This window comes from Miniopterus schreibersii (assembly GCF_964146895.1).
Source record: "Miniopterus schreibersii genome assembly, chromosome: 17".
Classification (NCBI taxonomy): Eukaryota; Metazoa; Chordata; class Mammalia; order Chiroptera; family Miniopteridae; genus Miniopterus; species Miniopterus schreibersii.
Window position 1 is genome coordinate 23,969,149 of NC_138117.1, and position 14,258 is coordinate 23,983,406.

Sequence of the window (14,258 nt, forward strand, 5' to 3'; positions counted from 1 at the left end):
TCTGGGTGAAGAACTAATAATATATATTTTAATATGTCTTTATTGATTTCAGAGAGAGGGAGGAAGAGGGACGGAGAGAGAGACAGAAACATCAATGATGAGAGAGAGTCATTGATTGGCTGCCTCCTGCATGCCCCCCACTGGGGTTCTAGCCCACAACCTAAGCATGTGCCCTGACTGGGAATTGAACCCCAGTCTCCTGGATCATAGGTCGACGCCCAACGGCTGGGCCACACTGGCCAGGCAAGAACTAAAAATTTTAAAATGCAATCTCTGTCCTCCACTGCCAATGCAACTAGCAAGTATAGAAAAACTGGTATTTTTAAGTGTCTGTGTGGAGACTGATGTTAAATCTACTTTGCTGTTTTAATAAACTGCTAAAATTGAGGATAGAATGATCTAATGAATACTTTGGACTTGTTGAAATCATATCTCTCCAAATATGAAATTACTCATCACACTAAGACCTAATCTCTCCCAGAAATTAAATATCCTAAAAGAACCCTGATGAGATTTTTTATTTTACTAAGAGGAATACAGATATTTTAGATGGAACTTTCTCATCTTCCATTGTAAAAATGATATTAAACTAACATATATTGAGTGCTTACAGTGATAGGAACTGTTCAATGTTTTACATATATTATCTCTTTTAAAACGCATATCAAGTTTAAGTGGTTAATACTGTCATGATCCTCAGTTTGCATATGAGGATACTAAAGCACTGAGAATTAAGTAATTTGCTCAGATTCACATAGGAAGTGAGTGCTGCACCTGGGACTTGAAGTCTGGCATCTAGACACTGTGTCATACAGCTTATCTTATCATTATGCATATTGCATATCTCTATACATTATGTCACAGTCTTCCTCTCAGATCTGTATGATAGTAAATACCATTTGGGTTCCCTTCTCAGCCCCAAGTAAAGTTGTTATATGAAACCATCTTTCTCTGATAACTTAAGTGGAGGTTGTTACCAATATATCCCTCAGCATGTATCCCTTGCCCACTACCCTCAAGGAAGGGATTCTGCAGACACTTACCTACTATGTGACTCTGCCCTTTTGGTCATAGCTGATTGCATCATGAGTGGGCAACTGACTCAAGCTGGACCAATCAGAATCTATTTCTCAAGAATTTAAACTGAAAGCCATAGTGTAAAAGCTTTGGAAGCTGTCATGCTAATGAGCAAGTCCTCTAGTGGTCAGATTGCCCTGCTTAGCCCCTTCCTACATACTGGTTATTCAATTTTCCTACAATTCTGTGAGGTTTCTTCTCATGAATCTAGGTTCCACAATAGTTGTTACTAAGACATAGTCATTCATTCATTCCACATATTTTTCTAGTATCGACTACGTGCCAGGCACATAGTTGGAAATTTAGTGGGTAGAGCCAGATGTTTGTTAAACCACTTAACCACATAAATAAGTATATAGTTACCAGCTGTGAATAGTGCCTCAGCAGAAAATTATACATGCTCTTAGAGGTAGAATTACTTTCGGTTATATGAGATAATGTATGTAAAGCTTTTAGCCTAATAGGCTTTCAGTGTATGTATATTCTTTGGCTAAGTTCTCTCTAAATAATAGTTCTGGCACAATGCCTTACTTGTTGAGGCCCATATCCTGCCAAACTGTTCTAATTGGCTGCTAATTTACTCCCTGCCTTTACTTTCTGCTGCCAAATTTTTGGTCCCAAAATATCACTTTTATTATTCTATTTGTATCCCACGTCAAAGAATTTGGACACTTTCCTGTAAGCCAGCTGTGAGGTCTTAGATGGGAGAAATGTTGGTAAGCAGGATTCTTGGTCACCTGTTTCCCCCCTTGCTCCAAAGGAAAACAAAGGTGCTTCTACCATTGAGGATAAAAAAGAGAGAAATGGATGTCAGTCAGGCCTCTACAACATTCTGTTGAGTTAGTTAAGTAGTCCAGTAATCCAAGCTGCCCAGATAAGTTCTGACCAATGAGAGAGGTGAGGGGGGAAGCAGAGAGTGACTCTGAGGTAAACCCTTCATTCTTCAGCACTGGAAAGAGCACTTTGATGGCGCTAAGCAAACTCCTATGGAGATGGTCAGTTCAATAAAAGAGTTCAGCCATCTGCTTCGTCTTTCTCCCCACAGCTCCAATGGATATCTGGGTGTTGGAGATATTATCTTTGGGGAGCAGGAGGAGGTTCAGCCCCACCTACTCTTTCCTCCTCCTTATCCTCCTTCTTCTGTTTCATCTCCCATTCTAAAGCATTTTGTGACATTTAATGCAGCTACACAAGATAACAATCAGTAGCACATTACGCACAAGGATCTAGCTGGTTTACAATAGAAATTATAGCTTCAGGAAATAAGGTTTATTTGTGGAAAGGATAATTTAAGCATAAGAACTATATTTTATGAATCATACTACCCTGCATGAAGTAAAGTGCACCTTATGAAAAAAATCATTATTGTTAATAATCAAATCCAAGTCAGCCTCTGAAGTAGTAGTGAGTTTAATGGAACACTTTCCTCTCTCCAGGGAAACACTGATACCCATTATATGGCAACTTTGAAATAACTAGGGAATTAGGAAAATTGCTCATAAACCAGCACTTAAATATGAACCTCCTTGACTGTCAGCTTTTATCTCCCTCTAACTTAAACATAAGTTAAAAGAGATCCTTAGAGAAAGTTCAGCAGATAAGGTAGAATTAAAGCAACATTTTCTACCTCCATAGTAGCCTGTCAACCCAATCAATTCAATATGTGTTGGGCACCTCACCCTGAGTCCAGAAACCTCTGGTTTCCTCCGTATCACTAACCTGAATCCTGGCAGGACAGAGGGCACTTGTGCATGGGATCAAAGGGTCTGAGTCCCAGCTGCCTGGCATGCCTCTCTCCCATCATTGACCTTTATATTTCAGCGTCATTTTCTCAGTACTGGGAGCCTGAAATAACAAAGCAAAAACACTTTTAAAAAGTTGAATGCCATTTAGAATAGGCTTCAGAATAAAAAAACTGACAGCAGGAACCATTCAATCAACAAACACTTACTGAACCAGAAAGTTGACTTAGAATAAGGTATTCAAAGATTAACACCACACAGTGTTTGCTATTAAGGATCTCATCATCCACTATAAAGACAACGTATTTGCTGTTTTGATGCCCAGTATCCATTCCCCCTTCTGATTTTGCTTCTCCCACTGAATTCAGTCTGAGTGGAATAGTTTAGTCATGGTATTCTGCCCAAGATCCAAATTAAGTCAACTGGACAACAATCAGTGAGCATCATGTACAAGGTAAAATGGAAATACAGGGAGGGATTCATAACTCTGCCAGGGAAGATCAAGTAAGGCTCCTGAAGTGACACTAGATTTGAGTAATGATAGGCAATCAAGAGTTAGAGAAGCAGGGTAAAAAATAAAGACATTCTAGGAGCATTATGCACAAAGGAAAGAGACATAGAAAAAAAAAGAACAGCACATTTGGAGACCAGCCAGTGGCCACGTATGACTGGAGTAGAGGTTGAGTATGCATGTACACTTTATTCCAATAAAAAGTTTGCAAACAATAATGATGTTCAGATCTGACCCCAACACTTATTGAACCAGAATCTTTGGGACTGGGACAAGGCATTGGTCTTTTATAAAAGTTCTCCAAGATAATTCTAATTGCAGCTAGAAAATCAGGACTCCAGGTCGTAAAATGCAAACACCTTTGCCTACACAGAAGACTCCTCACTGTCTGGTCCCAGACTTCACTTTCTATTTATTTTTCTACTTCTTGTTTCTCTTACTTTTTTTGTGCCAACAATACTAAACTTCTTGTAGATCTGCAAACATACAGTGTCTCAACCATTTACACAGGCTGGTCCTTCCAGGAGGGCTGTCCTCCTGGTTGGACATCTGGAAAGTTGTCATTGTTCATGACCAGCTCAAAGTCTAGCTTCCCTGGAAAGCCTTCCCTGACCCCACTGCAGATGGAGGAATTTCTTCCTCTGCGTTCCCCCAGCACCTTATCCCTACCTCCACTGGAGTGACCATCTTACTGTTTTATAACAGTTTTCACATCTCCTTCCACACCAGACTCTGAGTAAGGCTTTTATCTTATTTTTAAATCTCTAGCCTAGTGCACATAATTGCTACCCAACAAACATTTGTGAAAATACACACAGGAGGAAGAAACCCACCTTATTCCTCTTGTAATAAGCACTAGATGTACTGGTCACTTCCACTGGTCACTTCACTGGTTTCTTCCACTCATGAAAATGTCTAAGGTCTGTAGAACTCCTTTTCAGAGTAGTCATGCAAAAGGAACCCTTGCTTAAATTTGGAAAGAACTAGCTACTTCTATTTCATTTTTATGTCTCTGCATATATTTGAAGCTGAGGAGGTAGGGCAGACTGCCCGGTCCAGATAACTTCTTAAGTGTTTTATAGAGCAACCCCTTGGCCTTTGCCAGTATTGGAGAATACACAGATCATTGGTTCTGTCTCTTCACCTAGACCACAGTCCCCTTGGGAACAAAAGCTGCATTTTACTCACTTTGAATTCATAGGCCATTAAACAGTGACTGGCTCAGAAGAGGAACTCAATAAATTTGTAGAAAATAAATTAGTTAATAAATCTTAGCCTTATTGCCTAAATAGACAATGTATTTTAAGAACCCAGTCTGCTCTCAACTCCTCCTTACAGCTGTCACCATCTTTTCTATCTTCGTAATTTCTTCTTTCCTTCAACAAATATTTACTGTGATCCTACTTTGTCTAGGTGCTGGAATACAGCAGTAAGTTAAAAACAACAACAATAACAATATCTCCCTTCACAGAGCTATATGCTAGTGTGAGAGACAGATAATAAAAAATCAAAACAGTAAATAAATATAATTTTAAGTAAAAAGTACAATGAGGGAAATTAATCAAGGTGTTGAGATATAAAACTTTCTGTACCAAGCAAACCCGGTAGAACCAGCAAGAAGAATCTATCTGGAGCCCTGCTGACATTAACTGGCCAGGGGAAGGACTTTTCTTCCCCCCTGGGCCTAACACAACACTTTTCGAAAAATACCAGGCAGTTAAAAGGCACAGGATTCTGATACAACAAGTGCTCAACCCAGCAAGTGCTCCTTGTCCCACCAGGCCTCCATGCTGGCCTGAAGAACCTCCTTCTATTCCTTCAGGAAGCACCAGCTTGGATCTGTTAAAGCCACAGGGTACTAGAAAATCCAAGCAGAGCAAAATAGTACCACAAAGTCTCTGAAATTGTCATTGAAACCACAGTCTACAAAAGTAGGCCAGGATTTGCTTGCTAAACCTAAATAGGGTGACTGCTTACTAAAAGAAAATATTAAATAGGATCCAGAGTCTCCTGATATAATAGCTAAGATATTTAGGATACAATCAAAATCACCCATCATATCCAGAAACAATAAAATCACAGCTTTCGTGAGAAAAGACAACCAACTGACACTAACACCTAGATGAATCAAATGTTGGAATTATCTGACAAGGATTTTAAAGCAGTCATCATAAATCTGCCATTAAACATCCTCTTAAAACAAATTAAAAAAATAGAAAGCCTCAGCAAAGAAATGTAAGTTATAAGAAAGAACTAAATGTCAATTATAGAACTGACAAATACAATAACCAAAATTTTTAAATCTAGCTGGATGGAGTCAATAGCAAAGTGGAGATAACAGGATAGAATCAGTGAATTTTAGAACAAATCAATAGAATGTATCCAATATAAAAAGCAGAGGGAAAACAAACAAAAGAAAGAGAACAGTCTCAGGGACTTGTGGTACAACAGCAAAGGAGCTAATGTTGATATCATTGAAGTACTTCAAGAGGATGAAGAGAGTGGCTGAAAGTAGTCCAAGAAAAAATAGCTGAAAAATCCCCAAATTTGGTCATTAAAAACAACATAAATCCACAGATTCAAAAAGCTGAGTGAATTCTAAATGAGCTAAACCCTAAGAAATCTATACTAAGACACATCATGATTAAACTTCTGAAACTGAAAACAAAGAAAAAAATCAAAAGCAGCCAGAAAGAAATGACATTACATATAGAGAACACCAATTTGAATGACAGCAGATTTCTCAGACTTCACGTCTGAAACCATGGGGGTAAGAAGGAAGTGAAACACTTTTCAAGTGCTGGGGAAAAAATATCAAGCATGAATTTTATATCTGACAAAACTATCCTTCAGAAATAAAGAGGAAATAAAGACATTCTCAGATGAAAGAAAACTAACAGAATTTGTTGCTGGCAGATTTTCCCTTAAATAATAGCTAAAGCAGGTTCTTCAAACAGAAAGGAAATGATGAAAGAAGGAAACTTGCAGCATCAGGAAAAAAGAAAAAACAGCAGAAATATGGGGAAATACAATAGACTATCATTCTCCTCATGAATTTTCTAAATTATATTTGATAATTGAAATAAACATGATAATACTATCTGATACTCAAGACAATATTATTTAAAAGTGGGAAAAGTAAAGGGAACTAAAAAGGATATAAGGTTTCCACACTTCACTCAAAGTGGTAAAATGCTGATATACCATTAGGCTTTAGTAAGTTTATTTATATATTATATATTATACATATATATATATATGGTGAACACCAGTGCAACTGCTACAAAATGATACAAAATAACACACATAAAAATCCTATAAACTGACAAGTTTATCATTTACAAATCACTCCTGGTTCTAAGAAACATAATGTTTTATGTCTAGTGCCTGACTGCTAATTTATGAAAATTATACTAACAGCAAAATGTTTCTGTTTGACTCAAACCTTAAAATGTATTATATAGTCTACTGACAGTATATAAATTACTAGATGGCCCACTTGACATTTTTTCCTGAGATGTGTTTAAAAGGATTTTCTCCACCTTATATGCAACTTTATGATACTCACTTTTTTTTTGGCACCATAGATAAAATTACTACATACATAATAGACAAGAAAATATTTTCAGGAAAGTGTATAAAATATAATTTTTAAAAAATTTGTCCCTTTATTGGAAAAAAAAAATTAACCACTGAGGTTAAAAAACAAATTTCTGAGTCAGGGAGTACACTTTTAGAGAGGAGGGTCAGGAAAAGTCTTTCCTTGAAGACAATGTTTGAGAAGATATTAAGATAATGCACTCCAGGTAAAATAAGTAACCAATGTAAAGATCCCAAGACAGAAAAGAGTTTGGTTTGGTTCAAGTCTTCTGCCAAGTCTAAATCATTTATCTGTACACTTTCCGTCATAGTTTCTAAAACACAGAGATTCTTTTTTCCATAAGAGTTTTACTGACACTTGCTATATGAAAAAATAACCAAGTAATAACAAAATCAGCAAAAATAGGAAAGTTACTAATATCCCACCCAGTGAACTCACAGAGGTCTCAGAGTAAATGGAGTCTGGATTTGTCTTGTGCCCCTTTTCTGCATCTTTTGCAAATGACTCCACAGAGTCTCCTACTTTTCTACCTTATCTCTCTCAACACACACACACACACACACACACGTTTCAATCTATGGCTCACTCATCTATCTTGGTACTTTCAATATGGAAAGTGAGTGTCAATTCGTGAACTTTTTAAGTTACCTTAGATGACTGGCTCTCAATCAGGGGTAATTTTGCTCCCCAATGGACATTTGGCAATTCCTGAAGACATTTAGATTGTCATGAGTGGGAGGTGGATGCTATCAGCATCTAGTGTGTAGAGGTCAGGGATGTTACTAAATATCCTACAATGCACAGGACAGCACCCCTACAGCAAAGAATTATCTGGTCTAAAATATCACCTACCTTAGACTGATGACTATAATTTCCATCCCATGGGAATTCTAAAAACTCTGTCTCCCAACAGAATATCTAATCCTGATTTCTCCTTGAAAATTCACCTTTGTTATTCAAAGATAAAAAAATACTGTGGGTAATAATTCCAAAGGATGCTCCATGTGTTATATAACAAAACTGCTCTGTGGTCAAATAAGTTTCATGAATTTTTGATATATAAGTTCTTTTTAAACAGGACTTCTTCTGGCCTAACTAGGTCAACAGCAACCTCTAAGGCTACAGATCAGAGTGGAAAGTAGCACCAAGCATTAAAGCAAGAGCTCTTTAGTAATTACCAAAGAGATAGACTAGGAGACTGGAGTCTAGTAATTCTGCTAATAGAGTTGGAACCAAATATTGTTGTTACTCATATCCATTGATTATCCTCACCTACGAACTAACTGGGGAAAGCTGAGGAGATGCAAGTAACAGTAGTGCCAGGAGCAGTAAATTTCTAAGCAGGAATTTAAATCTAGCATTAGTTTCGTAAGTGCCACAAACTGGTTGGCTCACACAGCATAAATTTACTGTCTCACAGTTCTGGAAACTAGAAGGTCAAAATAAAGATTTTTGGCAGGGTTGGTTCCTTCTGAGGGCTGCAAGGGAGGGATTTGATCCAGGCCTCTCTACTAGGCTTATACATGGCTGTTTTCTCCCCTTATCTCCTTATATGGTAAGCCCTCTATGTGTATCTATCTCTGTGTCCAAATTGCCCTTTTTTAGGGACACCAGTTGTTGGGAGCCGGTGACGTGTCTGGATATGGTCCATGCCACCTGAGGGTATGGAGTCTGGGACTTGACCCTCCCCACAATTACCCTTGATATTGAGGGCCCGCTATGTGTCTGGACATAGTCCACGTAGCCTGAGGGCCTGGAGCCAGGGACTCAACCCTCCCCGCAGGTTCCTGTGGGGAGCCGAAATGAAGATAGTTACAAAGGTCTGAGCTCATGCAGGAGGCAGGATGTTTACGCTGAAAGTGTGTTTGTGCAGCCTTGAGAGAACTGCTTTGTATCACCCTCACTTCCTTACCAGTTGTTTGTTACTCACTATATAATAAAGGCGTTGAAGCCATTTGAAGCTTCACCTCATTGGAGGGCAGCCCTCCTGATCCCATAACTTTGTCTCTTTAATTCCCACCGCTTGAACTCAGGTTTGTTCTTCTTTCAGGCTGGTTCCTGACAACCAGTCATATTGGATAAGGGCCTCACTCTAATAATCTCATTTTAATTTTATTTCCTCTGTAAAGGCCCTATCTCCAAGTAAGGTCACACTCTAAACTACTGGGGGTTAGGGCTCTAACATATCTTTTGGGGGGACACAATGCAAACCATAACACAAGGCTAGTCCAAGCTCTTCGTTTGGGCCAAAGATTGTACTTTCCCAATCCAAAATCCTTTCACCAAGGCTGTTAGTGAGTAGTAATATGGATAAATTTAATTTGATGGCTTCTTATATATGAGCTACTCAGTACAGAAACTGTCAAAATCCAGTCAGCAGAGGGAGAACAAAAGAGAAGCCATATGTTAAATAATTGGGGACTAATTATGGTCATTTTTGCTATTCAAGGTACATGAACTGAGCTATCACAAATATGTCAGACTCAGTGTGACAAGTTGTTCTTCCCACTGTCAGAAACAATCCCAAAGTCTGTCAGACCCCAGACACAAAGCTCACATCTGTGGAGAGCCTCACCTGTAGTGGCCCCTTCAAATCTCTCCTATCCCCTACACTTCCTGCCATTTATTCATGTTTAATGACATTGCAAATTGCAGCAGTCATGTGGATCCTGATCTGAAAGTTGTCAGTGCTCATACATCCCCTTCACAGACACTGTACTTCCCCAGATAAGAGACTACATCCTGTTAGGAAGTTTGGGTCTCTTGGAAACTATTTGGTGGCAGATGTGGACAGCTGATAAATGAGCCACTGAAGATGGTTTGCTTTGGAGTCTGATTGGGAATCATAACCCAGGGAGAAGTCATTCCATATCAGCTATAACTGGTGATTACATGGTGTCAAATGTCTGCATACTCTCACTCCTTCTGTCTCTCTGTCTGTCTGTCTCTCTCTCTCTCTTTCTCATATTTAAAAACATTGACAATGTCCTTACTATGTGCCAGGGACACAACAACCTTGAGACAGATACAACTTCTATTCCAATTTTACAGACGGGTAAACCAGCAGGCACTCAGCAGTTAAATAACTTCCCAAGCTCACGCAGCAGGTGAGTGGAAGAACCCACATTTGAACCAGGTAACCTGGCTTCAGAATCCATTTTTTTAATCATTTCATTCTGTTGTCTCTACATTGGCTTTGTGTTGATGTGGGAGGTTTCCTAAGTTACAGGACAGAATTTGTTTAGACATGATTATTGAGACAGTCTGAGTATTCAACCTGTTAAAGAAAAAAAACACAGGTTCATTCACTTTTAGGGTATTTGGGTTGAGGCAATAAAAATTGCAATGCTTTGTACTTAGTTTCCTTCCTTCTCCCCCACTCCCTATTCCATCGTCTCGGCCAAAGCAATTGCCAAAAACATTCTAAAAAGATCTTAACCAAAACTCTGCTAAAGCTTCTACCCCAGATGAGTTAGTAATACAACTGGAAGGATATTGGTCTTTGTATCTAAGCCAACCACCACCTCCCACCTATATTACAGATCATGTAATTAGCAGCACAGGTAAGAAAATGTGAAATTATTTTTTATATGTACATATTCATGGATTTAAAGCTAAAATGATGTGATGTCTATAATTTGTTTAAATAATTCTATTATTCAGTATTTGTCTCCCTGCTGGATTATATGCTTCACAGGGAGAAGCATGTATTTGTTTTAGTCTCTGCTACATCCCTGGTCCATAGCAGATACTCAATAAGTATTACTTGACTGAGTAAATGAATATGTGGGAACCATACAGAGAAAAGGGCAGCATGGAGAGCAGTCAGATTACTCAGGGGCAGTAACCAGCGGCTGCTGCCTGAGTGTTGCTTTGCCATGAAAGACGGTAGTCACCGAAAGAAACAGTGTCCACTTCAAAAATGTTGAATAGTAATAATCCTATTAAATGAACACAATTTAAATAGATATTAATTTATTTACATAACTATTGCCATCAAATGTTTTCCTCATTTTCCACAGATTTCAGTGAAGAAGAAATTCTAATACAGACATTAGAACAAAAGGCAGTGAGACTCTCTCTTCTCTTCTGTAAAAACACAGACACATTTTCCAATTCTTCTTTGCTACAGCTTCCCAAAGGAGACTCAAAGCTTGCCAGACTCAAATATTGTTAGAACTCAAACAATTCCAAAACTTAAAGGAAGGCAAGTTTTCAGTCACCTCTGGGGTGTTCACCTTCAATAGGATTTTTAGGTCTAAGAAAGAATGAGCCCAGAATGTAGCTCTAAGATGTTGAGCTATCTGCTTTTATAACTCCATTGGTGATAGAATTGTCATTGCTATGCCAAGTCCTGCTGCAGCTTGACCTTTCTAAGCGGAAACTTGGTGATTAATAATGCCCTTAATTGCTTTTACTCTTGCCCTCACAGCTGGTATGAGAAGTGATGTGTATCACAAAGAAATGCCCAACCCAGGACAGAAAGGAACCAGGGATGTAGTGCTACTGGGCTCTGCCTCCTTCCTGCACCATGGGAGGGAGAAGAGCCTCTTCCCTGTTACCTCATCCCTGGCACACAGAGCAACCTTGAGTAACACTGTGATGGCTGCTCCAGTTCCTGACTGACAGGAAGCCTTCCTGGAGCCCAAGGCATTGGTAGAGGCTTTCCTCCTTTGTAGCACTGGCCTATGGGGTGCAGGTTAATGAACCAATAAACAGGGATTCTTCCTTCCATGTGTCTTTTACTGATGCAAGGGCTCAGGGACTCAAAATGTTTCTTTTAAGTCACAGAGAACCAAAGCTGTTCCCATGCAGTGAATCAACCATAAGTGTTCAACAGGAGCTAAGATGATAGGGATGGTGCCCTGACTCAGTGCCTATGACGGAATCTAGTCAAATGGGAAAGCACTCAGGAGGGGAGAGAGTGATAGTGGGCAGTGGCCATGACTTTGATTTAGAAGCTAATTTTTATATCATTTGAGATAATTCAGTATTTTTCAAGAAATCAGATTGGATTTATATAATTAGGTTCCATGGACCAGAGAAATCCCTCTCTGATAACTTTATTCTTTTGCTCTGAATACTGACTCTTTAGGAGAACTGTGGGTGGGGAGGGTAAAGAGGAATCAGACAGCCTCAAGCAGCAGATTGCCTTATACCTAAAAAAGGAAAGGACCTAAAACCTCAAGGAACTCTTGCCAAGAGAACATCTGCAAAATGTACAGACTTACTGATTGTAAAATATATTGAAGGAGATCAAAATATGCCACTTTGGCATAAGCATCATTTTGAACTGAAGGCAATTGAGACAAAGCAGACATAGCAGGTGTGTCCTTCTGTCTGACTAAAAGCAGGGCATACTTTCCTTTTCATGAAGAAATATCCATTTGTAATCGAACCACGATCTCCTGGATCATAGGCTGATGCTCAACTGCTGAGCCCTGCCCAGCTAGGTGGGACCAGAGATGTTGAATTTTCATAGGCTACTGTCTCCCTGCCTCCTTGCTCCAAAATCGATCCTGAATTTTTTTTTTTAAAAAAAAAGGGAAACACAGATTTATAGAAAAGTGACTACTAGTCCTTTTCTGCACTCTTAGAATATTAACAGAAATTGAATGTGATGGGCCATAGAAAACAATAATTTCGAATAATCAATCTTAGAGATTCAGCTTTCTAACCATAGTCCAATACAATTTTAAATCAGTAACAAAAAGATAATCTTTTTGAAAAATCTCATGTTTAGAGTATGTAACTGTAATTTAAAAATGGTTAGGATGGGAAATTTTGTGTTGTGTGCATTTTACCACAATTAAATAAAAATTAATATCCTTCTCCCTCCCTCTCCTACAAATTATATAAGACAGAGATAGCATTGCACTGCAGGTTACTGGGGGGAAAGAATGGACTTTTAAATAAATAATGCTAGAACAACTGATCATAAGAAAATAAGAAAATTGGATCCCTATCTTATACCAAACCAAAAAAAAATCAACTTAAGATAGATACAAGTGGCCTGGCCAGTATGGCTCAGTGGTTGAGTGTCAACCTATGAACCAGGAATTCTCAGTTCAATTCCCAGTCAGGACATGTGCCTGGGTTGTGGGCTCAACTGTGCAAGAGGAAACAGATCAATGACTCTCTCATCATTGATGTTTCTATCTCTCTCTCTTCCCCTTCCTCTTTCTGAAATCAATAAAAACATATTTTTAAAAAAGATGGATACATGTGTAAAAGGCAAAACAAAACATTTTCAAAGAAAATATAGGATAAAATATCTATGATCTCTGAGTAGAAAAGATTATTGTTAAAATGGATGGAAGTGATGGTTGCCCAACAATGTGAATGTATTTAATGCCACTGAACTGTACACTAAAATTGGTTAAAATGGTAAGTTTTATATTATGTATATATTTACAATTTTTTAAACATTTAAATAATTTGAATAAATTCAACATGTTTGACTATTTAAAACTCTTGGTAACACTAGAAATCAAACAGAACTTTTGTAACTTGGTAAAGATTATACCAAAACTCTAGAGCAAGTATATACTTAATGAACAAAATAATACACATTTCTATAAAGATAAAGAATAAAGGCAGGGTGAATATGACTTGGTCTTAGAGATTGTGGTTAACTTGAAAAGGAAAGAAAAAGAAATAAGAGGTATAAGGATGGAATAGGAAGAAGTAAAAATATTATTTGCAGATTATATGATCATCAATCTAGAAAATATAAGTGTATCAACACAGTAAATGAGAGTGTATCAGAACTAAATGAAGAGTGCAGTAAAAATACATTGTCAATAGAAACCAATAGTATTTCTCACATCAGCAATAGTCAACTAGAAAATACAATAAAAAATAAGATACTGCAGAGCAGGGCAACAAAATCCTAAAATATCTAGTATTTTACTACAAGGATACATAAAAAAACCTGTGGAGAAAACCTTAAAACTCTAATAAAGACAATAGAAGATCCACTGCAATAATGGAAAGTCACTTCACTATACTTGAACATGACAACTTAAAATTATAAAGATATCATTGATAGCCAAGTGAATATACAAATGTAATACAATTCTAATGAAAATTCCAGTTGCATTTTTGTTGTTGTCGAGGAACTTCTTAAACTTACTCCAAGTTTAAATGAAAGTTTTGTTGTTGTTAATCTTCACCAGAGGATATGTTGTTCCTTTCCTGGTGCCCTGTACTCCCAGATCACTGTCATATCATTGACTTTTCTTTGTGATTCAAATCACAGAGCAAATATCACCCCCTCAGATAGTCTTTTCTGGTCACTCGATACAGTGGTTCCCAACACACGCAT

At 38.0% G+C, this 14,258-nt stretch overlaps 1 protein-coding gene across 1 annotated transcript in view; it reads right to left on the minus strand.

The window, feature by feature from the left end:
• Positions 1–14,258, minus strand: part of CRH (corticotropin releasing hormone) — a 139,323-nt gene that overhangs the window by 82,249 nt on the left and 42,816 nt on the right. The window contains exon 3 of the mRNA XM_081117262.1: positions 2,797–2,922. The gene's annotated coding sequence lies outside the window, so the exon portion shown is untranslated. The remainder of the gene's footprint in view (positions 1–2,796; positions 2,923–14,258) is intronic.